The sequence below is a fragment of the Sturnus vulgaris genome, chromosome 15, assembly GCF_052056855.1.
Source record: "Sturnus vulgaris isolate bStuVul1 chromosome 15, bStuVul1.hap1, whole genome shotgun sequence".
NCBI classification, from domain to species: Eukaryota; Metazoa; Chordata; class Aves; order Passeriformes; family Sturnidae; genus Sturnus; species Sturnus vulgaris.
In genome coordinates, this window is record NC_142257.1 from 5,070,710 (window position 1) to 5,097,019 (window position 26,310).

Consider the following 26,310-nt stretch of genomic DNA (forward strand, 5'->3'; position numbering starts at 1 on the left):
TTCTACCCAGAAGGGTCCTCACATCCCATTTAAAACAACTCTTATGTGTCTTTACAGTAGATAATTCTTCTCGTTTAAAGAGGGAAGTAAATTAAACTCTGAACCCTAATCCCATTAATAGCCCCGCCTGACACTATAAATCACTGACGCAGCATTTCGTTCATGCCCATAAATTACTGACACCATGCCCTCCTGCACAAGATTCCTTCTCCTTAAAAGCATATTAATATATGTTTGCACCCAGTCTCCTTTTTAAATACACTGGCTCACACTGTCAGCTTTCCTATTGCTCTAGGCACCAATTTCAAATTTCATAATCAATGATATCATTTTCTTTCATGGCAGTAATTTGATTACTGCTCTTGGGTGTGACAGGCATTTGTGACCATTTCTTCCTGTCTTCATCTGAAATTCCTAATCTTCCTTCCTTCCCTCCTCCCTGCAAAACCTGTGCAAAATTGATAAAACAGCATCAATAAATCAAGGCTCTTGCATTTTCCCTGAAGTGACTGTATTCCAGATTTCCTCTCTGAAACACAAACAAGGACATAGTTCATCTAGTTCAACAGCATGACCAAAAGGGGTATAAAATGATGATGATGTTTTGTGGCAGTTATTGTCAGTTTAGTTAATGTGACTGACTGCTTTTCCTGTGCAAGCTGTCTCTTCTAGATTACCCTATCTTTGAAATAATCACCACTACCACCTAACATTTAGTAATAATTTACTCCACAGCAATTGGTATGACAGAGTCCACATCAGCTGAAGCAAAATTGCAACATTCAAGGAAAAAAAATAATTAATTCACATTTGTTTCTGACGAGTTCACAGTCCCTGTTGACCAACCTGTACACTGCACTGTTGAAGTACAGTACATTTAGAATTTTTCATAAACAGCATCAAAGGAATAGAGTTCAAACTAAAGTTGCCACTTTCTTCCCACTAATTTCAGAAGTTTTAATGACAGCGAGAAAGGGAGAAAGAAATCTGTGGGTTAATCAAGTTCTAAAACAAGCTGCAGAAAGATGCCTGCCCATCCCTGAATCTGGCTGATTTCATCAACCACACAATTCTTAAGGACACTTAAAGCCACTTCCATTTCCACAAACTGAGGAGAGACTGAGAGTGGAATGCAGCTGATAGTGCCGACTGTGTTTTCTTGCAGGGAAAGTGGGGTTTTTTTCAAGGTAAAAGAACTGATTTCTCTCTTCCTCTACCCCCCATTAATACAAAGCCTTCCTGAGGCAGGCTGGGGATTACACACACATTCTCTTAGCCAGGGCTGAGTAAAACAGAACTTCTTTGATTTTTCCCCCCTCACCCGTAGTGTTTGGGTGAGCTAAAATACTGTACATGTGATACACAGATTTAGACTATGGAAACTTAGTACAGGTGACCTTATTCAAAAGACAGATTTCTATGAAACAGATAATTCAGGTTTTTTTCTCCTAACTGCTTTTTTAAATTACCTGATTCAAGATATTTAAAAGTAACTTGTGACCTCAGATTCCATAAAATATTCTGTTCTCCCTTGAGGTATCTTAGAGCAATTCAATTATTTTCTGTTGGGCAACCACACTGACATAAGAATTTCCATTAAAGTTTTATCTGTAAACATGATGCGATGGTGCTAATTTACAACTGCACAGGAGAAAAGTCCATAACAGAGACAAAAGTAAATGCACCACACAAGCAAAATAATTTTCAACTTTCAGGTCCTGGATTAGGGCAAAAACAATTGTCCAAATTGTCATATTTAATCAGCATTAATTATTTAGCCTATGGGAGAAAAATATGTCAAGAGCTTGTTAGGTTGATGAAACCATTAACATGAGGAACCTCCCATAAGTCAGATGCAGTTTTTTACTCAGAAGAGTTGTTAATCTTTTCCAGGAGTTAAAGCCCAAATGCTCATACATGAATTTTGAAAAGGCTGAAGCAGCAGAACATAACTGAACCAAAACTTTTCTTTGAAAAGAGCAATGCACATTCCCGGAATGAGTAATTCCTTCTGGTCTGTTCTATTAATTCCTTCTTCTTGACATTCTTATTTCTATCATAAATTAGTTGCAATTTTCTTTTCCCACAAGATGAAACCTGTGCTAGCAGACAAGTTCGTATTCACTGTGAATTACTGCAGCATCCATGTAACTTTTTTTCTTGCAGATTATTTTCACAGAAATTCTTTTTAAGCAAGGTAGAAGCACCTATTTTACAATGCCATGGCATCCATTTGTTTTGCTCTTTTAGGTTCTACTTACTGAGCTAATAAAGACACTCATCAATTAAACATAAAAAATGATTTTAAATTTATCATTCTGATTTCAAGCTACATATATGAAGCTTACATGTTGTTTTTGCTCCCAGGTGGAGCTGAAAAGAAGCAGCAGAGCTGACCAACTAAGCTGCTCAGAGGAACTCTTGCAGAAAAGTGGCATCACATTTTCCTGCTCTTCAAACCCTGTCTGTTTGTTCAGGATCCCTTTCAGACTGAAAAGATATTACCATTTTTCCTAAGGCCAACGTGTGAGGAATTAAAAAATAAAATAAGAAAATTATATCTCAAACAGTGGTTGGATTGAAACTATTGCAAAAATCTATATCCTCATATCCCTATTTGCCAGAGTCACAGTTTGTGGAACAGAGAACAATTCAGTATTTCAAAGGAAGCCAATAACCATCATGAGAGCTCCCATGGGTGACGTTACTTAATCTGCAGTTTCATCTTCCAGAGGAAAAAGGAGCCTACAAGGAAAAACTATTTCCATAAACAAGGGTCTTAAAAGCCGAAGAGAAAAAAAGGTTTTGGGTAAGTTTCAAAATTCTGGCATTTCTGTCTAACAATCCTGGTCATGCCCTACCTCCCCTCAAAGCTGGGGAATAATTTAAAGCCAATGAAAGCTCAAGACTTTGGGAAATGCAGGTCTTGGGGAGCACTATATCAAAAGGGGCCAATAGGAAGAAGGAATTTCTTTATTTCTGTATCAGACTCCCTGTGGCTCTATCAGTAACACTTTACACCTTCCACAGCACGTGCCTCAACACACCTCACATGAGCAACTCCATCCCTGCCAGAACAAATGGTAAAGCAGTTTGTTACCCCTCATCCTCCTCTTTGATCATTTGAAAGCTTTGAACAGTAACAGACTGCTGAGGAGAGAGCTACCAGCACCGACAGGGAGAGAGGATCTGCTACAGCTGATACACAGCACACAGAGACAGCGTGCAAGGGATCTCCAAGGGAGGAAAAGCAGAAGGAATTGCAGGCACTTCATCCTACAAGGATCAACAAATCCCACAGACAGACTGCAATTGCATGAAATTGTTCTGCAAAAGGAAATATGAGAGGAACAGAAGTTACCTGAAATTTCATAGTTCTCATTGAAATGCAGCCTACATTTTTAGGAGACTGAAGAAAAAGGGCGTTATTTATGTTTATTTGGAGGACATAGGGAAAGCAAGAACGGAAGGGAGGAAAATTCTCTTCTGCCAGTTTTGAGACCAGGCGAGTGGCTTAGCTAAATAAACAAGGTCTTCAAAAGTATACTGATAACATTTTAAAACTATAAGCAAAATCTGCATTCCACTGGCAAAGCTGTAAAACTTGCCTGGAGATTACACACGTGCTCTAATCACACTGGCTCCTCTGAGCTGACCCATAAAAGCCACAGCGATTACTGACAGAAGCGCCAAAAATTTCTGACTCGCTTTTTGGGGGAACAAGCCATGGATTTGTACTTGGAAGCTCTTCCAAAACTGTTAAGAGTCATGTAGAATAAACAGCCTTTTGCTCAGCTGCCAACATACCAGCCCAAAAGCTCGACGAGGTGACTTCAGACAGAAACAAAAAGCCTCTGTGCTCCTACCTACTACAGCTTGCACTAAATTCCCCTCTCTGACACACAGGAGCTCGGTGCCAGGGAACAACAATGAACTCACAGGCCACAGGCTCACATCTGCTGCTTGCCTTTGAAATCCTTCCTCGCTTTTACAGACTTAAATTGCAAAGGATGCCAGAGCCCAGGGCCACCTGGAGGACCCCACTGACCATTCTGTGGCCACACAGACCAGCCTGGAGACCTTCACTGCTCAACAGCTTCAAGTTTTAAAGTGCTGCTTCCCATACATGGTTCCATTGCCAATTCAAGACCTGAGTCTCCAGAAATCTCTTGCTGGTGGCCATCTGCTGGGATTAGAAGGTTCAAGGGGACTCCAAATGTTAATAAGGAAAATAGGATGACAGGTCATACCACAACCCACAAACACAGAATCACATGAACCACAGAACAGTCTGGGTTGGAAGATACCATAAAGATCATCAAACCCTAGCATGGCAGGGAAACCTTCTGCTAGACCAGGTTGCTCAAAGCCCCATCCAGCCTGGCCTTGAACACTTCCTGGATTGGGATAACACACTGCTTTTCTGACTGGAAAGGAGATTAAATACAAAATTATCTCCTGTGTAAATGTGTCCATCACTTTCTGGCAGAAAACGTGTTTCAGCCTTGGTCATTGCTTCACCAAACCAAGCACCAGCCTTTAGAGCTGAGAGCTCATCCTTACTCACAAACTGCTCAGGAGCTCCCTCTGAAATGGAACCATCAGTTGCAAGGTGTCCCCTCTGCACCCAGGTTTCAGGACCAGTAAAACTCAGTAACCAAATGAAACACTGTGAGTGAGCACGAGCAGCCTTTCAGCTGTGACAGGAAACCAGACACAGGGTAATTCTTGTCTTTATTCACACATCATAGACTGACTGCAGTCATTTCAAACACTTGCCTTTTTTTCTCTGCAATGCATACCATATCATTACCCCCCCGAGAGGCCACTTTCCACTTGGCTCTCCTGCCTCCTTTCTCCTGCTTTGTTGTATAAAGTTATATGGAAAATAATACCTAAGCGGCTCCGCATCCTGCAGGGAAGTAGCTTAAAACATCACTCAGTCTTTCTGAAAATTTTCATGCCACTGCAAACAAAAAAAAAAAAAAAAGTCAGTCATTATACCTCAAACTTGACAGTTTCTTTTGGAGTGAAAACCATAAATTAAGTAAAAAATATTTATTTATTCAAACATATGGGTTTGCTTTCCACCAAAACACTTCTGACAGCTGCAAAGATGACAGTAACCTGTGATACCTGCTCTGCATCACCCTTGTGGCTGTCTTGTTATTTCTGGAAACCCAAAAGGTACCTCCTGAAAAATCAAATCATTCTGTCCTAATTAGAAGCTTCTGAAGACAAACTTCAATTGGGATGTACACTTCCCACACATTAAACACTAACTCAGAAAGCAGGAAGCCCTTCTCAGCATGTCCTTCAGATGAGAGGTTGCAGACTTAAAAACACCAGGTTTAAAACCCAAGCTGAAAACTCTGCTGTTTAATAATGAAACACAGCAGTTGCATTTCAGCTTCTCGAGCTCTTCTAGTAATAAATAAAATCCTGAGTGCAGCAAGAAAGGTTTTGAGAAGCTTCCTCACAGTCACTAAGTTTTACAGGACAGGAATTTGTCCTCTCAATGCAAACGTGGGGATGATAAACTCTTTCTCCTCACACACCTGACATAACAGGAGGAGGATATAACTTTATTAAGGCCATCCCAGTCCCTTTCCAGGGATGACACTGGTGATCAACCACACAGTTTGTGAACCATCAGGTCAAAATACTTCAAGTGCCACAGGTTCCCCGTGTTCATCTTTGCTGGTGGAAAACAGGAATATTAACTGGGCTGATTTAGCTTTTCTGCAGCAAACTCTCACTGCTTAAAAGCATCTCACAGTCAAGGTCACTGCAAACAATGCAGGTGCATTACTGCTGGACAAGCAGAAGTGCATGGAGGGGAAGTGAGCACTTCAGATCCTGTTACTCTTCTCTGATCATTTAATGCTGCTCATAATGCTAATCTGATCATTTATTAGGGATGTGAGATAATGTCCATTCGTGCTAGACAAGGCAAGGACTACCAGCAGTCAAAACACTAAATTAAGGACTATTACTAACTTAATTTCCAAAGGCAGTTAGCATTTTCATTTGTGGCAAAAATTTAGTTGCTTGGTACACTTTTCTACAAAAACAGAACTTGTCTGGAGTAGGCTAGGAACTAGATATGACCCCATTTGGGCTCTAAATTACTGATGCAAACATTTCAGGGCAGATATCCAGTGATTCAAGATCAACAATCTGACATTATTTGTGCCTGCATGCTACCAAAAGCCAAAACACACTTTGGGACTTTTTGACAGCATGTGTGGTTTAGGCAGCAAAAGAAATCACTGTGCCCTGAAACCAACAACATTAATAGTTACATCACATAAGCACACAGTTTCTTAGAAACACTTGCACTTTCAATTTTCACCTACTTAAAGGGAAGTGACAAGGCTGTACATCTCACAATCAAAGTACTGGTTCATCACATGGGGACAATTTATTTTTACCTTCTGTACAAGCACTTAATAAGGCAACTCCACCATGTACTTTTATTTAATTAAACATCATCTCCTGGTACCAGAATATAAGAGACCTCTTTAAAATATTCTGTGTTGCTTCTAGCAGGGTGCAGCTGGAGTTACAGAAATTACTGCATCCCCCTGTGCTACTTTCTGACGTGGTATAAGTTGGCATAATTCTGCTGAGTCCTCTTGATTTACACCAAAGGGTGGTTGATCCACATCGTTTCAAGCTTTCTAAATGAGACACAAAATTATCTTTGATGTGCCCCACCTGAGTAACATCTGAGCCGATTGTCATTGGGGCAGCACATCCCCTCCCAGTCCCCTCTCCCTGCCTGCCAGTCAAGTCCAGCACCAGAGGGGTCCCTTTGGGTACCCAGGCCTCGTTTCACAGGAAGCAGTAACTGCTTCATTAAAGGCTTTAATCACTTAAAAATTGCTAGAAGTAGCAAAGGGGGAAAGCATGCAAGTTCCTCTCTGAAATGTAATTAATGTGTGATGTTCTACTCTTGACTACTAGAACTACACAGGTAGAACTCCAAGCTTCAAGGCTCTCCCTGTCCTGATGCCTCAGAGCATTCCAGCTGGAAACTCTGTTGTTTACTCTTTAACTTTTAACTGAGAGGCTCTGAAATATAATCAATGCTCATTTTTGAAACTCTACTATTTTAATTACCATTTTCAGAAACCCTCTATCACATGTTTTATGTACAATCAATGCTGACCCATAAAGGGAAAGCACTCTCACATTTTGGTATACAAGAAGTTTGCTCTTTAAGAAGAAAACAATCAATTACTGATCATCTAAGTGCCTCTGTGTGCATATCTGTTGCTCTTCTGTTATTGTAGATTACACAATTACATCTCAAGAAAGCAAAAATACTATAAAACTCCACTTCTGATTTGTTCAGTATAAGATTTTATTTATGTTGTTACTTAGGGTGGTAGATTTTTATTTTTTTAAACCTACACACAAAGCATTGTTCCCTGTGTAGCAGCTAAGGGGGCCAAAAAATAATTAAATCTTGCAACACCACAATTTGATCAATTTGTTTTGACACTACTTCCTTCTAAATCATTCTTAATATGCTGAGATCTGAATGCATGCTGACACATCAAGATACCATTGTGTGACAGTTGTCATGCATTGAAAGAAACCTCTTCACATACGTACCTCTGGGTTTAATATGTTGCAGCAGATCATGCAATAATAAGCTTGTCATGGCAGATTTTGTATCTGTTACTTTTTATTTCATCTGAGATGGGGGATCAATCTGCATTACAAGTATCAGTGAGAAAATTACTACCTTTAAACACAGAAGAATAATGTTTTCCTCATTAGCACACATAAATAAGAGGCATAAAAAGCCCAGTGATTGACACTGAGAGAGAAGATGTGCCAGGACATCCAGGTTCTTTGCTTTTAGTTCATCAGGGATAGGTTGATAATATGTTAAAGAAAAAGCCTACCTTAAACTTCTATTCAAAACCATTAGCTGAATTAGAAAAAGTAGTGTATTTGTACATAAATTGGTGTTATCAGGCACATCTCAGCCAATCTGCTGAAATCAACAGCATTTACACCTGCCATTCAAAGGAGATGAGCTAACAGGTTTCTATTTGGGACTAAAGACTTAAACATAGCAAGAGTAAGCCCAACTTCTTATTCCCTCTTCAAAGGAAACTGAAACTGTACATCACATGCAGGCACGTGTGTGGCAGCAGGCTAAAGAACAGCCGTGCTGGGGTAACAGCAGGATGCAAATCCCAACATCTGCAAACCACACATTTGCACCAACATGGGCAGCTAAACTCAGAAACAGGAATGATGTGTAAGTACATACAGGCTATGGAACACTAAATTGACCACAAAATTTGCACAAATCTTATTACTTAAAAATATCAGGTCACAAAAGCCAGTGTACTCTCAGAAACAAGGCACAGTTCATAATAAATACTTCAGTATTTTTTGCAGCCCAAATGACATCCAGCTATGTTTCATTACTCCTTATCCCTATGAAGTCAAGTGCAGCTCAATCAAAGCAGGAGGAATAGTCATTTCTCTTCAGAGGAGAAAAAAAAGAAGAAAATGTACAAGAGAGCTGAGCAAGCTTCCTCCTTTGTGAAGGAAGAGTGAAGAGAAGGCAGCAATGGGGTCTTGGGCTGCCTGATCAGGCAGGCACCAGCTCCAGCCAGGAAAGGAGCAGAGCACTCCTGGAGCCACAGCAGCCTGGCCTGGCTCTGCAGGAATATTCCACTCTTTACCCTCTCCTCTTGCTCCAGCACTGAACCCTGCATGTTAATCCCAAGAATCCTCTTTATTTAATAAATGCATTAAAGTCTATTGATTTTCAGTGACTATGAAAGGTCAAGTCAAAACAAAGCAGGGACATTTTGCAATGCACAGGGCTGTAAACAGGAAAAAACTTCTAATGAGAGTAAGTGGTTACTGTGCAGATTAGAGACATTTCAGCCAGTCAAATTCATGTCTAATTACATGGATATAAGCAGAGAGGAATTCCACTTGGGCCAAAACTTCAAGCAGTACTCTCTGTGGTCTTATCATGAGTTTTTATTTGCATGCCCAGGAGACAAATTTTCATCTCAAAACCTCAAACATTATTAGTATTTGTTTAAAAGCCAGGAAAGGCTGCTCTAATCTTTCATTGTGACCTCCTGTTCAATACAGACCAGAAGATGGAAGACAAAAGCTTCACCACCCATCTCACAGTGGAATGGGGATGAAAAGTGATCCCCTTCCATACTCAGGGTATCCCAGGTCAAAACATGCAATGGTAGGGAAATAAGAAGCAAGTATGTGCCTAATTTTTAATATCTGTGATATGAAATCTTTCATACAAGCTGATTTATGGAACAGTCACATTTTCTTTTTCCAAACTTTTTCATTCCACTCAAACCTGCCCACAATGAAAAATGATGCTGTGATTAGAGGCATGCTTAATTACTTTCCAGCAATAAAATTTTATGAACCAAATTTTTACCCTAGTCTGTGTATTTTCTTATTTGTTTTTATATATTCATAAATATGCAAAGCCATTAAGATGATTATTAATTGCAGCAGAATGCAATTAGGTGGCTTTCCACAATAGCAGTCTTTGAAACTGCAATGTGTATTCACTGTTTTTCCAGCACCTGGCTTCAATTATTTAGCCCTTTGAGGATCTCTGTTATCATGATATAATGAATGTTCTACTTAAATAGCATCACTACCTGAAAGAAAGAACACTGATCTATTACTACATTAAGCTCAGCCATGTAGTGAGTTGTGTCATATAACAAAACCTTTCCAAAACTGATTGCCTGCAGAGCCTCACACTGTTCACAATGTTAGCAAGTTGCATTCTCTTTTTGGTCACAGAGTTGTCATCCTTTCCTTCCCCCAAATAATTCCTCTTCAGTCTTTTCACAGACTTTTGCACTAGCGCTACTTAATATCCAAATGAATATTTTAAAAGGTGCTGATCCAACTCTCCCATGCACACTGGATGAAAAAGGGTGTGCTTGCAGCAGGGAGAGACCATTTATAAAATTATGGACACTGCACACTATAAAACACCCAAAATCTCGTTAGCAGACTGCCTTTCCAGGAGTGACTCCTCCAGAAAGGAAAACTCTTTTTGAAGGTCAGCAGCCTGACCTCACTGATGTTTACAGCACTGACTTCCCCAGCAGCCACTTAGAGGAGGCTTTCAGCATCTCGCCTCAGTAAGTGGTGGCAGCCTTCAGAAAGGGCAGGATATTGTTACAGCTTGCAAGAGCTGACATTAACTTTTAGCCTGAGTGGTAAATTTTACCTCCAAAACGATCATTTGCTTTTGAAAGCATTAAACCATTTCAGCTTCACCTGATCTTGCTCCCATTCCGTGCTCCTCTCTGCCACGCCCTCCCGCAGGTGTCAGTGCCCACCCCTCATTACACACCTATTGCAAGAACTGAAATGATAATTTAGGAATACTCTGCCCAATTATATTGTTGTCCTCTTTTTTCAACTTGCTAATGGAGAGGCAAACCTCAGGGTGATGAGGAAAGCAAAATCAAAGTTACAGGGCAGCACAGAGGCTGCTGGAGTGAACACTGAGCAAGGCAGCACAAGCAGGGGGATGGCTCCCAGGAGGGGATGCAGGGAAGGCAACACCAGCCCTGCATAAAGCCAGCAGCAGAAAGGCACAGGCATTTAACCTGCACCATTCCCACAACGTGACTGCGTGGGAGACATGAAATGTGGCAAGTGCTCCTAGAAATCTCCTCAAGTCTCTCTCGGGATTTGGCAGAGTTTTATTGGGTTCTGCTCTGCTAACAGTAAAGGCAGCTGAAGGCACACCTGGGTGCTGGGGAGCACTGGACTTCAAAGATTTACAGCATCAGGGGTGGTGCTGCTCCCTGCATGCAAAACACAACTTGAATTCCTTACAAAAATTCTCAGACATTTTTCAGCCTCAGCTGTGTAAAAAGCCTTTCAAGCAGCTCACCTACTGCTGGTCTTCCCTCTGTGCAAAACTGAGCTGTTCCTAAAATACTACCATGTTACACTGCAGTGTTATCCAACTTTGATCCTATAATCCCCTCCAAGAGAGGGGACCCTGGCACCAGCGCTCACAGCCCACTGACAGCACAGGAGCCACCCACAGAGCTGCAATTTCAGGAGGAAGGATTTAAGGAGGTGGTTTGGGGAGCCCTGTACATGTACAGCAGGAGAGGGGACTTGTGGTGGTCCACTCTAAATTCAGATGCAAATATGGGTTTTTTCCTTTTTGTTTGGTCAAATAATACTGATGTAGACCCACTGCCTCACCTGAGATTATAATTTTAGGGCTGTATTTAACTTTATTGAAAAAACATCACATTCCAGTCAACGTTTTTCTTACTAATGCTCCGTGCATTATTCAAGAAGAAAGAAAAAATCAAACAAGACGAAAAAAAGAAATTAAAGAAATAATAATAGAAAGAAATTCATAGTCCTATCTGCTTGCCCTAAAGGCTTATTTACTCATCTGCCTCTTGTTTGGGACAAATATCTGTTCCACAGAAACCACCTTCAGCAGGGGGCAAAGGCATTCCAGTCATTATTGTATCAAGATGGAGATCACCCAGCCAAAATGCATGACATGAATAAATGCAATGATTAGCTAAAAGGAGACAAATGAATTAGCAGACAGGATTCCTACTGCAACAACTATTTTTTGCTGTGTAATACAAGATACCAAATTTACTTTCCAATTTGATGTATAACTCCAGAACTAATGCAGCAATTAACTACAAATTGACAAGTATGTTTTACTAGCAGCCAAGATTTTAATTTAAAAGAAAAAAGTAAACTTAACACAAAGCTCTCAAAGCACTTTGGGAAAAAAGGATCTAGGAAAAGGTTAATATTGTCAAAATTTTTTGCATTGGCATATGAAAATTTAACACATTAGAAAAGAACTAAGCTGAAACTGAATACTTTAATCAAATCCTGGTGACATCATTTTTGCTGAAACAATTTGGAAAATCAGAGATTAAAGCTGAGATCCATTAGTAAGATAGCAAGTGAATATAAACATACTTTCTGCAATTTCTGCTGATTCAATTTTGAAAACCTACAAGATTAAAACTAAGGCCTACTTAGAAGATGGCAAGTGAGCACAAAGTTATTACTCTTCAAATCACAGAACTTTTATGTGAAAATAATCAATGAGAAATCATATTAAAGCTGCTTATCACATTCATCAGATTATTTGGTAAAGATGCTAACAAAATTAAGTCCCTCCTGGTACGATAATACAAAACAAATAGAGAATTATCCAGATCACAAAAAACCACATTCCAAGACACCAGTCAAAACCCAGTATCAAACTTGTAATGCAATTCAACAAAGTATTATTAAATTAGGCCCAACTGTGGAACAAGAGACTCTGTCCCTAGTGCTGGCTGTTCCATACCCTGGCAGGCTGGGATGCTGCTGGGAAATCAGCCAGGCTGATTACTGTTAGAAGAAATCTTTTATTTGGCTCTTCAAACCGCTGATGTCAGCTCCTTCCACTCTTTAAAGAACCCATATTAGACTACACATAAGGGAACAAACAGAAGGATTACAAGTAGGAATTAAGGAGAAACAAACCAGAGGCAGTGAAGTGTTTCAGATGATACAGAGCAAGAGGAGATGGGGATCTTCCTTTGGTGGGAATGAGCCACTGAGGCCTCAAATTCAGCTTCTCCCCCTGCCCACCAGGCATAGCCAGCAGTGCAATAATCTCTAATCCAAACCCCAAATCCCCCACAATTCCTGCCTCCCCTTTGCCTTGCTGCAGAGCAAAATCCCAAATGTACAGCAGTGGGGAGCCTAAACAGCCAGGTACAAATCACCTGGAAAGATACAGCTAGGGCAAAAACATGATCCTGACTTCCCAGCAAGCAAAGGAGAGCAGCTGCTTCAGGCCCCAGAGCAGCAATCAGACCCCCAATGGTTGAGCCCAAAGCTTAGAGCCGTGCTTTAGCAGCCTCCCTGCTGCCCAGGGATCCTCCTGCTCACCTCAGACCACAGCAGAAATTTGCAATGAGAGCATATTCTGCAGTTTATAGAGCGTCTGATAATTCCACCGCTCCCTGCCCTCCAGCCTGAGATTGAGGATTTTATTTTACTCTGATTCTAATAGCACCGAATTAAGACACAGGCTCTGGCTGGCAGCCTTGAGTGACCTTTTTAAAGGCCTGAAATAGATTTAAACTCAAAGTCCCTGGCAAAGGAAGCCTGGCAGGCTGCTTTGACGTGGCCAAACAGGGCTCAGTCACAGCGACACCCCCACAGACCAGATAAAATGAAAAGGGCAAGTGTCCCAAAATATGGCTCTGACTTTGAAATTCAGATGACAGGGCTTCTGTATATAGGGTATGTGACAGTTCTGTAACACAGCAGCTCTGGTCATCCCTTGAAAAAATTAATCAAAGTTTCCATAAAGACAAGCTTTTCCAATTCTGCCTTCATAACTCTGCTGAAGGGGCCCATGGGTTCCAAAGCTTTTAGAGGGAGGAGGCAGATTGATGCAAATACGTGAACTCTGCAGCCCAGAGCTACCAAAGTGACTTTCTCCTCCTTTTTTAGATGTCTAAAGTGCATAATTAAATAGAATGCATCAAATCCAGCCACGAAGCAAATAGAACTCAGAATATGTAGCTAAGCACAAAATAATTAGTGATAGAAAAGTCAGCTCCTCAGAAAAATAATATAACTTGATTAGGCAACTTTATTAAAAGTCCAGAGGAGGGAGGGTTGAAAAGATGATTTAAATATTATTGCCCAAGTTAAACTTGAAAACCCTGCAGAATGTAGCAGAGATGGGCAGAGACCAGCACAGGTGTCACAAGGCAGTTCTGTGCCTGTCAGACCCCGCGTGGCACTGCACCTCTGCCCCATCACTGCCCACTGCTGCAATGTCAGTCATCTGAGGACATTAAATACTCAGGGGAATGTAAAACATCCAAGTGAATCACCACCCTATGCAGAACGCCCCCAGGGATGTCTCATCTTCTGACTGCCCGTTTAAGCCAGGGAGGAAGATGAAGAAGGCCAACAAAAGGACCAAGGAAGGCGTGGGCAGCTGTGGAAAAGAGCAGGATGTCCTGAGCACGGGGCTTCACTCCAAACACAGCACAGGGAGTGGGGCAGTCACCACAGCAGGGACTGCTCCCTCTGCCCAGCTCTGGCTGGAGCAATTGTACCCAGACACAGGCACAATTAGCAGGGCTGGTTCACAGATCAAGGCATCACGGAGCTGAACTGGAAAACGACAATGAAATAAAACAGGACGTTTGTTTACCTTGAGCCTGACACCTGCGTTTTTACTGTGCAATCTTCCACTTTACCAACCCAAACTGAGAGTCGGGGAAGCTCTAAAACAAACCTGCAAGGAAACTACTTAAAAAGCATCACACGCCAGTAACAGAATTAATTTAATTCCATGTCAGGAAGAGATGGAAAAGGGCAAATATAACGAGAACCTACTGTTTCCCACCAGCTTGTGAAATGCCTCGAGAGAGAGAGAGGACTGTGCAGCTGTGTGGGGTATTTACTGCCACTATGACACCTGAATAAAAACCCATCACTTGTAGGATCACACTGGTTTGGTTATCTTTAAATTACTGTGTTTTAAAATCGCCCCTACATCACCACAAACCTTGGTTCTTTTATATCTTACAGCAGCACCACGTGCATACATGTACCTGGTCCCTCGTGTGCTTCCCATCATAAATAAGGTTATTAGAGCAGCTCTTCACTCACAGCTCAGGGCCACACTGTACCAAGCCCTGGACAAACAAGCAGAATAGCCTCTGTCCTGGGCAGATCCCACCTCATTCATCTGCTCCTGTTCACATTTATCTCAATTTAACAAGGCAAAACCAGCTCCTATTCCCGTGTCCGCTTCAGCACTGAACATTAGTACTTAACAGCAGCTTTAACTCATTCTGTCTAATTTGAAATCTCAGATTTAAAAAAAAAAAAAAAAAAAAAAAAAAAAAAAAAAAAGAAGAATCTAAGTTTTCAGCAGCTTTTGCTTTCAGAAAGTTTCAAAGTGAGTGAGATCCATTTAAAAAACAGAGACAAAAGGCCTAAAGGGCATGGACTGAAAAAAAAAAATAATACATAGAGGCTGTAAGAGAATCATATGACAAATGTAACTGAAGCCAGCACCACTGAATGAGTAAAAACCATCCAGCAAAAAAGATTGTGTTAGGGTAAAATGAAGTGTGATAGTCCTGTCACCTTTGGGGCTTCAAGGGATGAGTAATGAAAAGTCCTGCATTAGAGCTCATAGAAAATAGGGCTGAAAGGACCTCCAGAGGTTATCCAGTCCATCTCCATAGCCCACGGCAGGAGCAGCTCCACAGATATCATTCCTGACAGATGTTTTTCTAACATATTCTTAAAGACCTGCAATGATGGAGTAGCCACAGCCCCCATAAGCAATCTAATGGTATATTTCATCCTGGGAAGTTTTTGTCTCAAAAGTAATTCTCACTTGCTGCAATTGAAGCCCATCCTTCCTCACCTCATGCCCCATGGACAAGGAATGCTTTCCCTTGCCTGTGCAGCAGGAGAAAAAGGCAGGAATGTCGTGACAGACACAATCACTGGGTTCTAACTTTTGCCACTCCCACTCCCTCTACTCTATTTGGTTTGTAATCCTCATTTTTTGGATGGTATACTGAAAGTAACGTGTGGTAACAGGACAGAAACTTGAACTGATCTGTCCTGTCTGCACATGGTTACCCTTGAACACAGGAGAACATGGACCAGCTGCAGTCAGTCCAGAGGAGACCATGAAGATGATCACAGGGCAGGAAAATCTCTGCTGTGAAAACAGGCTGACAAGAGCTGAGCTTGCTCAGCCTGGAGAAGAGAAGGCTCTGGGGGGACCTTCAAGCCCCTTCCAGTGCCTAAAGGGACTCAGAAGAGGGACTTTAGAAAAAGACAAATAGTGATGGGTCAAGGTGCAATGGCTTTCAATTGAAAGAGGCCCTGCCACCAGTTCCCCAGAGAAGCTGTGGCTGCCCCATCCCTGGAAGTGTCCAAGGCCAGGTGGGACAGGGCTTGGAGCAACCTGGGATAGGGTGACGTGTCCCTGGGCATGGCAGGGGAGTTGGAATAGGATGAGCTTTAGGATCCCTTTCAGCCCAAACCATTTTCTGGCTCTATGTGGATCCTCTCCTCACTGTAAAGATGAAGGGAGAATCAGGACTCTTCCTCCCATGACCACAGAGCTGGTAATGCTGTGAGGATATTGAGTCCAGCAACTCTCATCTCTCTGACCCCTTCCCTTTCAAGTCACAGGCCTGCCACTAGACAACATTAAAAAATGGGAAGGGGAGTAAACAATAAACAAAAGAGAGAAGCAGCTGTTGACTGTGTTTTCAAGGAACAAGTCTCTAGGTAAACACATGAAAAAAAGCCAATTTTCCAGTCAACTGAAAGCTGTTGGCTTGATGCAGATACTGCCTGGGAAATTAGAATGGACTGTGTTATATAGGATCTCTTGCTTGACCTGTAATACGATGGAATTAAGTATGAGTCAAGCAGGCTTTTGAGAGCAAGGAAGCAGGAGCTGGTGAAAGAGATATTTTCTTAATAAACATAAAATTGTAAGCCAGTACTTTCTGGATATTTATATAGTATCATTTAGTAACATCACAGGAATGAAAGCTGTGGGGGTCTTTGTATTGGTTTGGTGAGCTTTGTGTGCTCAAATCCAAAGCTTCACATCTTCAGGCTGTTCTCCCCAAATACGTGGGCAAGCATCTTTTCTAGGATAACAACTCACATTTTTGCTATATCACACCACTCTGACAGCTGAGGATTTCTAAAAAACATTAAATATCTTGGAACTCATTACACCAGTAGAAGCACTACCAACAGGAGACTTCCTAAGGGTATCTCTGACTCAAACAGTACTTTTTCTTGTTTATTAATCCAATGACCTGCTCTGTTTCCTAATGCCAATTAAATATCCAAGAAAAGAGATGAAGGAGGGACATAAAAGTTGTTACACTTCCCCTATGCCTTCCAGCCAAGAGCTTGTCCCCTTTTCTGAGCCTTTTATAGTCTAGGCAGGTCTCACCAGCATCACCAGCCAAGGGAGAGCTCTTGCCTAAGGAACTGTCTGCCTAAACTCCTCCATTTATTAGAGCTTACAGACATCAGGGAGCAAAGAGGTGCAGTCAGCAAAGATAAGTTGCAGAAGAAAGAAAATAAAAACCATTCATTATACACACAAGCCTTGACTGCTGAATTGAAAGTTATGTGAAATGAAGGGCTCTGATTAATCATTAATTATACCATGTATCTCTTAAAAGCCATAAATTCACTTCACCAATCTGAAAGTCACAGCCAAGATGATGTGGTCACTCAATCCCACGGCTTCAAAGCACACAGTAACAAGTTTTCCCCCTTCTGGATCAGTTCCTTCCTCTGATCTCTTTAGGTACATTGACTTATTGCAATTAGGAATACACATTTAGCAGAATCGAAATTAATGGACCTACATAAAAGAAGTGTCTGGCTCTCTAAGTAATCCCAATGCCAAACTCCTTAGTAAGGAAAAATTTCCATTCAAAGTAATGGGAATACAAAACACTTTAGTCTTGGCCCTTTGGGATGGATTTCTAGAAGCAAGCTGCTACTTCAGTACCAAAGCAAGCAGTCAGACTCTGCTAAGCATTAACTCTACTTCCATGCTCACGAGGTGCTAAGTCCTTACAAAAAACGTAAAAGAAAGTGGGTTTAAATGTGTTGCCATACCTGTGTTGTTCTATGACTGATCTTATGGCTTGTGGGGAAAAAGGGGAGGAAGGAAACAGAAACCTAACTGTACTTGTAGTCTGCTTTCCTTGCTTCAAAGTAGACTTCTTTCATCCATCAAAAAATTAGACCTGCCCTACTGTTCCACTGCTCCAGCTAAGAAAAAGATATCAAATGCCATTGTCATGAAGACATCTATGGGAGCTTGCAATCCCACTCATCAAAATTTTAACTTTGACATGCTCAAAATTAGATGCTGTTTTAAAAATAATTTTAAAACCCCAAAACACAAGACTCCTGCCATGTTCTCTGAGCTCTTTTCAGTCTAGACTTGCCTTTGAGTCAAATATGTCTCTTAATTAACAACTACTCTTCCAAAAATTAACAAAGGAAAGCAGTACTACTAAAGGCTATGGAAGTTACAAAGAGAAACAAGAATAATGTTGTTAGCTTTTTGCTATGCTAGATGAGACATTACTGTGCCAGAGGCACAAGTAATGGAAATGTACTTTTATATAAATCTCCTTTCTTTGCTTGGATTATTTTAAATGACTCCACTACAGTGTATATTAACCTAGCCACCAACCTTCCTGCAGTCAGCTTTCTTTTTACAGTTTATTAGGAACACAATCACTGTGGAATAGCCAAAGGATGGTGGATACCATCACACTTCACACTCTCCCTTTGTTCACTAATCACGCAGAATGGTCGTGCAAGACGTTGAACAAAAAAAAAAAAACAACTCTGGGAGGCAAATCTTCTGTCCCTGTCACCATATATTGAGCCCTTTGCATCAGATGTGATGTACAAGCAGAGTTCTCTCCCTCTCTGAATTGACTTCTAAATGCCTTTTTTCAGAAGCTGAAGCTCACAGTGTGACTGGTCAAGCTAAAACAGATCAGGGGTCAAGCCAGAAACACCCCCCATATTTCTCAAAAATACCTTTTACTACTGTTCCTTTCTGATTTTACCTATTTGTTCCTACTCCATCCCAAAGCTGTGCCCAGCACTGCCCAAGCACACAGTTACACTGCTGCAGGGGTGAACATTGCCCTTCTTTTTCCCATATCAAGGTTACATGGTGTGAGGCTTCACTCCCCCCCAAAAATATGACTTTGTGAACACATGACAATATTCAAAACCAAGAGCTAAATACCTTAGCACTCTCTCTTCCTGTATGTTGCATTCAACTCTCTTCCTAATTTTCCTACCCTAGAGCACAGATAGCAGCATCCTACTTACTCTGCAAGGGTACAGGGGAAGTTCAGCATTTAGCAATGGTGAGAAAATTGGTTTAGATCCCCGAGGGAAGGTACTATAGAAGTGCATTCAATTCAGCTGTAATTCAATCCAGTTTGCTGGGCATGAAAGAAAACAAAACACTTCCAAAGTTAAAGGGAAAGCCAGCATTTATTTTATTTTTATATCTGTGTCTACATATATAGACACACACACACATACGTACATAAAAACAGTTTTATGTAAACATATATTTACATATGTTTGTGTAACATATTTTATTTTTGTGTGTTGGCATATATATACACAAACACCTACACCTACAAACACAAACAAAGCCTGAAAATTTTAGGAAGTGAAATTCTAAGGAGAGCACTAAAGGACAAGGTCAGCATAAGGCAAGTTCTGCCAGGTATACAGAAGCATACACTGTATGGAAAAGAATAGTTAAAGGCATTTGCTTCTATTATCATCACAGTTTTTTCCTCAGGATATGAACAAAACAAAATCAAAGCAATTAAATCATTACCTTGAGGAAAAAAAAAAAACAGTAATAGTACTTAATCCTCTGAGTTAGTATAATGAATACACCTAATTTACTTTGACTAAGAGAAAATATAATTTTTTTTCTCCAAAGCTGACAAAGGTTGAATTCAAAGAAATCAAAGTAACTCCCACAGTATTTTTCTCAAATGAGAGGGAAAAAATAGCCCATGGTGTGTAATTATCTAAAGGTAAACAACCAGGAAGGCCCATTGCAAAGTGTACCTGTGATTCACAATGCTGAGTTTCCAACGGGGAGAGCCTGCAGCAAGTGCTCTCCCCATCTTTACCTAAGGCAAATTGCAGGGTGGGGACATGTGTTCTCCCATTTACATTCTGCAGTATCAGTATTTTGTCCCTGGAAGTCCCAGAATGAAAACTCTCCAGCTACACTAAACAAGGCAGCAGAACTGGTTCAGACAAGCAAATTACATTATCTGCTCCTCTCTGACCTCCAGCACCTCGGAAAAACTGGGTGGATGAAAGAGCTGCTGGAGCTGTGGCCAGCAGATCTCCCTGAGCTCCTCAGCCTTGGCAGAATTATAGGGACAACTTTACACATGGATGAACTGTTCTGGAACAATCTTTCTGGTGCAGCTAACACAAACAGCCTTTCCTCCAATACCAGGGAAGCGTATCCCACACGTTTGTTTCTTTTGCACAGGATTCCAGCGACATTTCTGGAAAGGAATTTCTGGCCAAGAGTGGTGCAGGGGGCAGTGAAACCTTGGGAAAACATGAGGGGGTGGGCAGCATCCAGAACCAGTTTCCAGGCCAGACTCTCTCAAGGGCACTCCTGTAGAAACGTGGACATGTTTTTGTGGGATACTAAAGAGCTAAGGAAGCAAGAGACTCATTTGTCTCCAGGATTGCTGAGCAAGGATCCTTCCAGAATACTTTGTTTAACACTTCAACACTCAGTGATGCACACTTCCTCAGTGATAAAAATAAAGACAAGCATTTTCACCATTTTTTATATATACCAACTAAACACACACATTCCCTGGTTTCAGAGCAAAATGGCATCAGTGCTTGTACCCAGGAATTCAGGAAAGGACAGGACAGATGTAAAGCAAGGGCAAAGGCTGCCAAAGGTTAATCTCTGAGATCAAAGGGAAAGGTGCCATAGGGAACATCTCTGCTCAATCCCTGAAACCTCAGCACTTTGCACTAAGATTTAGTGCCATATGTACTCAGCACTACATACAGTGTTGACAAAGCTTTTATTTTTAAACAAATAAAGGCCAGAAAGTACAGATTTCCTTAACTCTCATGGGGCTTCAATTATGCAGTGCTGCATCTAACATGTAAGCATATTTCCAGAGCTTTAGCACTTGACATTTTGAGACGAAATGTCATGAACAGCATTTGTGTACCTCTCTCCATCTTTGCCCCTCCGCCCCTCCACTTCGACTTGAAATCTTTCAAGGCATCAGACCACTGCTTCAAACTATCCCTTTCCTTTTCTTTCTTCAAGTTTAGGATCAAAGACCAGACAGACTTTAATGGTGTCTTGCAAACAGTTTCCTCTAAGTCTTATTTCAAGAGCTTTTCTTCTCTAGTCTGCCCACTACTAAGCTAATCAATGATTTTTCTGCTCATTAAGTACTGCTGGTGGAATCACTCTTGCCTATCAGGATGACTCTGCTGCCTCTTGGCTTCTCCTGCCTTTCCTCTTTCCAGCCCAGGACTACAACAACCTCTGAAAGAAATCAATGGTCCCTGCTCAGGTCAGAGCATTTTGGCCTTTACATTGTGCCAAAGCTCAGAGTCTCTCAACTGGAGACTCCAACTTTCAGTTTCCCATGCTTTCCCTCTGATCTCCTTATGGTCACCCTCCTTAAATCTATCCTTAAATCTGTTTGCTGTGCCCCGAGCAACAAATGAGGCAAATTGGAGGGACGAAATTGAACAATTTTCAGCAAACTTCTGTGAACTTTTAGATTGCCTTGGATGTGAAGCAGGGGCATAGGAAACTGTTTTGTCAAGTTAAGCCAGTAAGAACAGGGAGTTTAATGGTGGTGTGTGTGTGTGACTGGTTTCTCCACTAGCACATGGATTTATCATCAAACTGAAGAAGGACAATCATTAATTTTATCACACTCTTCGGGCATACAGTTGTGGTGAACCCACCTCCTGAAAAGTAGATTTCAGATGCATTTTCTCTGCCTGAAGATGGAGAGAACCTATGTCCCAGCATCCTCTTGTTCTTATCTGATGCAAATATGCTGCTTTCCAATTTCATTCTATCTTGTCTGTACTTTTATCTAGCTTACCTCTAATTGTACAGCTCTTCCTGAAAGGTCAATTGTTCCTCATCCAGCTGATGGCCTCCCAATGGAGTCTGAACAGATTATGAGCCCCTGCCTACCTGTAAGAGCTATGGTGAAGATGATGTTTGGCATTATTAAGATGTGATGTCCTGTCAAGGGTGTCTTCACAACTGGAAGAACTAATGTGAACTAATTTTCTCCCAGCTCTCAGCTGGGACAAAAAAATAATAATAATAAAAAAAAAAAAAAAAAAAAAAAAAAAAAAAAAAAAAAAAAAAAAAAAAAAGTTGCTTTTCTTCTTCTCTAGTATTTGCCCTGTGCTGTCAGGCTGCACAAGGGGGCCATGCTCACATCTGTTACCCAGGCCCCTGAAGGAATCCTTCACAAGCGTGACTGCCTGCAAAGCAAACGGGAGCAGTTTGAGGATGACACATGAAAAGCTGCTGTAGGTCTTGCAGAAATCAGAATTCTTGGCTGTTAATCTCCTGAGAGCTGACCTGGGGCATAGGAAACCACAGTGCCCATGAAACACAAAGCAATCACACTGAATTCTCTTTCAGCCATTTGCATTTTCAACAATTTCTCTTCAGAGAGATGTCCTGTGCCTACGGGAATATTTGCCTCTATTCGCAGCTGACTTTTAATCTAAGTTGGAATCTGTTGGCTCTTCTTTTATAGTTGACAGTAAAGTTGTGGCTCTGTCAGATAAGTGTTCTTTTCTGTTGCTTCTTGTATAAAATTCCTGGAAGATGTGGCCTTGAACACCAAGATGTGGTCCCAGAACACCAGGGCAGAAATAAAATAGTGTCAACTATTATTGAAAGTGCTCAGCAAATCCTATTCTGACAGCAGTTGTTGAATAAAGATGCTCAGTCTGGCCAAGAAAAGAAGTATAAAATAATCCACAAATGTTGCATTATAAAGCTTGAAATTCAGAAATATGTATTAATCCTTCAGATTTGTTACAGTGATGTCCAGGATCAAGTCTTTGGTTTTTGTTTTGGTTTGTGGGGTTTTTTTCCACATGGGGACTTTACACTAAAGTGATCAATTCTAAATAAAAAAAATAGTTTAGGACGTTTGTAGAAGTACAGCAAAAGGAATATTTTCTAGAAGCAAAGACAAGGCTTTATGGTTTTGATATTGTTTTTTTTCCATTGGGGGGGTCATGGGATTTGTACTTGAGCTCCTTCTGGATATTTAAGCTCATAAATACTACTGAATATATTAACAACCTCAAAGTTGCTGGTCCCTAGAGTTGATGTAATTAACCACTGAATGTCTTTGCTGTTACAAATTAAATCAGATTCTGTCAAGAGCTCACAGGAGGAGGCAAATCTCAAAAAAGCTGATCTGTCCTCTCTGAGGTGTAACTGAGCACTTGTTTCCATGTAAAGATGTTATTAATAGATGTACAGCCCACTGCTTTATTGAGATAAACACTTTTAAAGTAAAAATGGGGCAGTTGAAAATGCATTTGCTTCCTTGAAGACCCTTAGCCCTCATATCCAGCAAGGTTCTGTGAAAGGTCAAAAACCACTTGGAACTTCACCTAAAAGCCTCCTGTCTTACCACCACTCCAGTCACCACAGCAAAATGTTAATACAGATGAAGGGATTACACAATACTGGGAAGAGGGTCGCCAATAAAGTTGTTTCCCAAAACAAGGCAGTTTTCATCAAAATGACAATTAAGGAGGAAACAGCCACCCTAGAAAGTTTTGAGATTTCTGAGAGTCTGTGTCCCAACACCACCTGTTCTCAGAGAAGCAGCTATTTTGGTGCACACTAAAAACCCACACTGTCAAGCCCAAGTGTAACCCTTTCAATTCCTCTTCACACTTGTGAGCTGCAGGGTCAGTAGATGTGAGTGTGTTGTAAACAACACTAAAACCCAGAGCCCCTAAGGTAGCACCTGCTCCCAGCACAGTGAGAGCAGACAGGGCTCTCACCCAGCAGAAAACATCCTGCATTTGAGGGAAGATCTTAGCAAAAGAGAAGTTTAAAGTCCAAAGAAACGAGAGGAAAATTGGGGCAGCCTGCAAAGTAATAGCAATCCAGCTAAAGGAAATCATACCAAGCCACAGCAACAAAACCAACATAAATTCTGCTTTCAAGAAGAGAAAAATCTCATTTGCTACTTCATAGGACTGAGCTGTCCCACCACAAACAGCGAGGATGAGTGAAAGGAGCCTGGACTCCTACACTCGATTCTGCCATTCCTGCAGATCAGAGCTTGAGAAAATTCAACATCTATATCTAGTAGATACATTGAATTATTCAAAAAGTGAAGTGCTAGATTTGGGTCAAGAAAACAGGACCAAAGGCCAGATGTCAGTGCTGTGGTCAGCAGAGCACAGAATGATGACAGCCACAGCAGAGCCTGCACTGTAGGCATCGAGCAAGGCTTCAGAAATAGAAGTGTGTTCCCAGAGAAACAAATGGGGTTAGGAGATTAATTCCCCTTAAATGAATTGCCTTTCTAAATGCAGCAACGGCTTTTTTGCTCATCCCAAACATTACAAGTTGCCCTCCAAACCCCCACCCTCTGTGCTGAAGCAGTTATCTGTCATGTTTCTTTGTCCAGAAACAAAGAAATACATGAAAATGGGAAAATAAGAAAGGAAACAACATAGCTGATGCAATTTGTTCAATTAGTTGGACAGTTTCTTACTAATGTGGTATTTTAAGCTTTGTGCAAGAGTTGTTCAAACTACAGCACTTGAATGTGCAGGTATTAGCAGGAATGTGTCTTCTGTTAGTAGAAAGTCTACTCGACACAAACGATGACAATGTCGTGAAAATCAAACTTCTTTCTTGCCATTTCATAGCCACTCGTCTCGAGCTGACACTGTACAGGCTCTTCACTGCTGGCATCAGATGGGGAATCAGCATCCAGAGCAGCCTCAGCAGCTGCTCGATGAAGAGTTTCTATGATTAACTTAAAAAATGTCAATCGTCCGCCACGTTCAGTATTCAGGTTTGTTCATCAGTTAGTTATAACATCCCTAGCTGAGCTGGAAACATGTTCTGAGTGAGGGCTGTGGAAAGGAAAGCTTAAACAGTTGACAGCAGTTAGAGATGAAGCAGACTATGCTGTTCTTTTCTAAAACGAGGATGCAGGGATTCCAGCAGGCTTCTGAAAGAGAAGAAGCCGCAAGATTATGGAAACAGACCTTTTCTTCTGGTTTTTCTGACAGCTACAATTCTACATTCCTCAGCTCTATCCTGCAATTAAAAGGGTAAGATACCAGAAATAGCTGAAAAAGCAAGAAAACAAGAAAAGAAAAATAAGCTGATTCCAGCTACTCTTCTCCATGTGCACTATACACATTTCATTATTAGATTAGAAGCATCTTCCAGCAGCATCTCCACAGGCTTTGAAATTGCCACCATAAAAGTACATCACAGAAGTTATTTTTAAACTGTGGATTTTGTTACAGAGAGAATCTCATTTTTAAAAATTTAATGGAGAGAAAGCATTTATTAGAAGACTATGACAGCTGAGGGGAAAAAATATTCATCACATTCAGAGAATACAGAAGAGAAAACCAACTTGGAATGTGTTCTTGCTCTCTCAGCCTGAATACCTCTCTCTTTCCTGACTGGTGTCAAATAGGATCAATCAAACTAATTCTGCAGATACTAAGATGAGCTTCTCCAACTCATTTGGCTCAAGTCACAGCCTCCCCTCATCCACACTGAAGCTAAGACTGCCACCTAAATGAAAAGGTGCTGATTCCATATGCTGGAATGCAGGTGGATCTCCAAGAAGTCAATCAATCTGATGTTCAGGAGTGCACCAGTGCCTGCAAAGTGCATCAGTCTCGAGGCCAAAAGGAAAGTAACAGATCTCTGGTGGAGGCTGTGCCTGCAGCCACAGCCCTTTCCCACTTTGCCTGGTTAGATGCTCTTCAATCAGCCCCTTCCCCCTGCAGGGGAATATCTGCCCCCCTTGTGCTGCTCCACACCACCACAGCAGTTAAGTGCCCTCAACAACAGGTTAAGATGAAAAAAATGTGCAGCAAGCCAAACTCACACTGAGCTTGGAAAGTCCCCAGCTGCCAAAACAAGTGAATGCATGTCCTGCTCAGGTGCACAAAAAATACAGAGGAGAGGAAAATACATACAAGAGGAAGGATAAGACCAATGTTAAATAGGAAGAGAAGATCTCTGCCATACACAAGCAAATAAATTTTCATGCATTATTCAGGGGCTGTGCAGTCAGGGATGGGTACACCTCTTCTAGAAAGGAAAAAAACATTCAATGTTCTCTTAGCTTCAAAACTGCAGCATTGCCCCAGGGTAAAGATCCAGGGAAGCAGCTGAAGGCTGAGGCCAGTTTACAAGTCAAACAGCACAAGAGGGGTTTAAGGTTTTATTTTTTTTAGAGGCCAGATAGCTGTCTAAGGAATTGTTACACTGAACTGGGTCTAGGTTTGAAAACTGTGCTTAGTACCTATAATATGTTAAACAAAAAAGGAGGGGGAGGAAGGAATTCTTAGCATAACAAG

The 26,310-nt window shown here is 41.2% G+C and overlaps 1 protein-coding gene across 3 annotated transcripts in view; it reads right to left on the reverse strand.

Moving 5' to 3' along the window:
- Positions 1-26,310, reverse strand: part of SGCD (sarcoglycan delta) — a 314,769-nt gene that overhangs the window by 259,938 nt on the left and 28,521 nt on the right. For 2 of the 3 annotated variants that reach the window (XM_088173554.1, XM_014875970.2), the window contains exon 1: positions 4,896-4,966. The exons of the other annotated variant lie outside the window; for it this stretch is intronic. The gene's annotated coding sequence lies outside the window, so the exon portion shown is untranslated. Of the gene's footprint in view, positions 1-4,895; positions 4,967-26,310 lie in introns of those variants that run through there. 3 annotated transcript variants of the gene reach the window in all.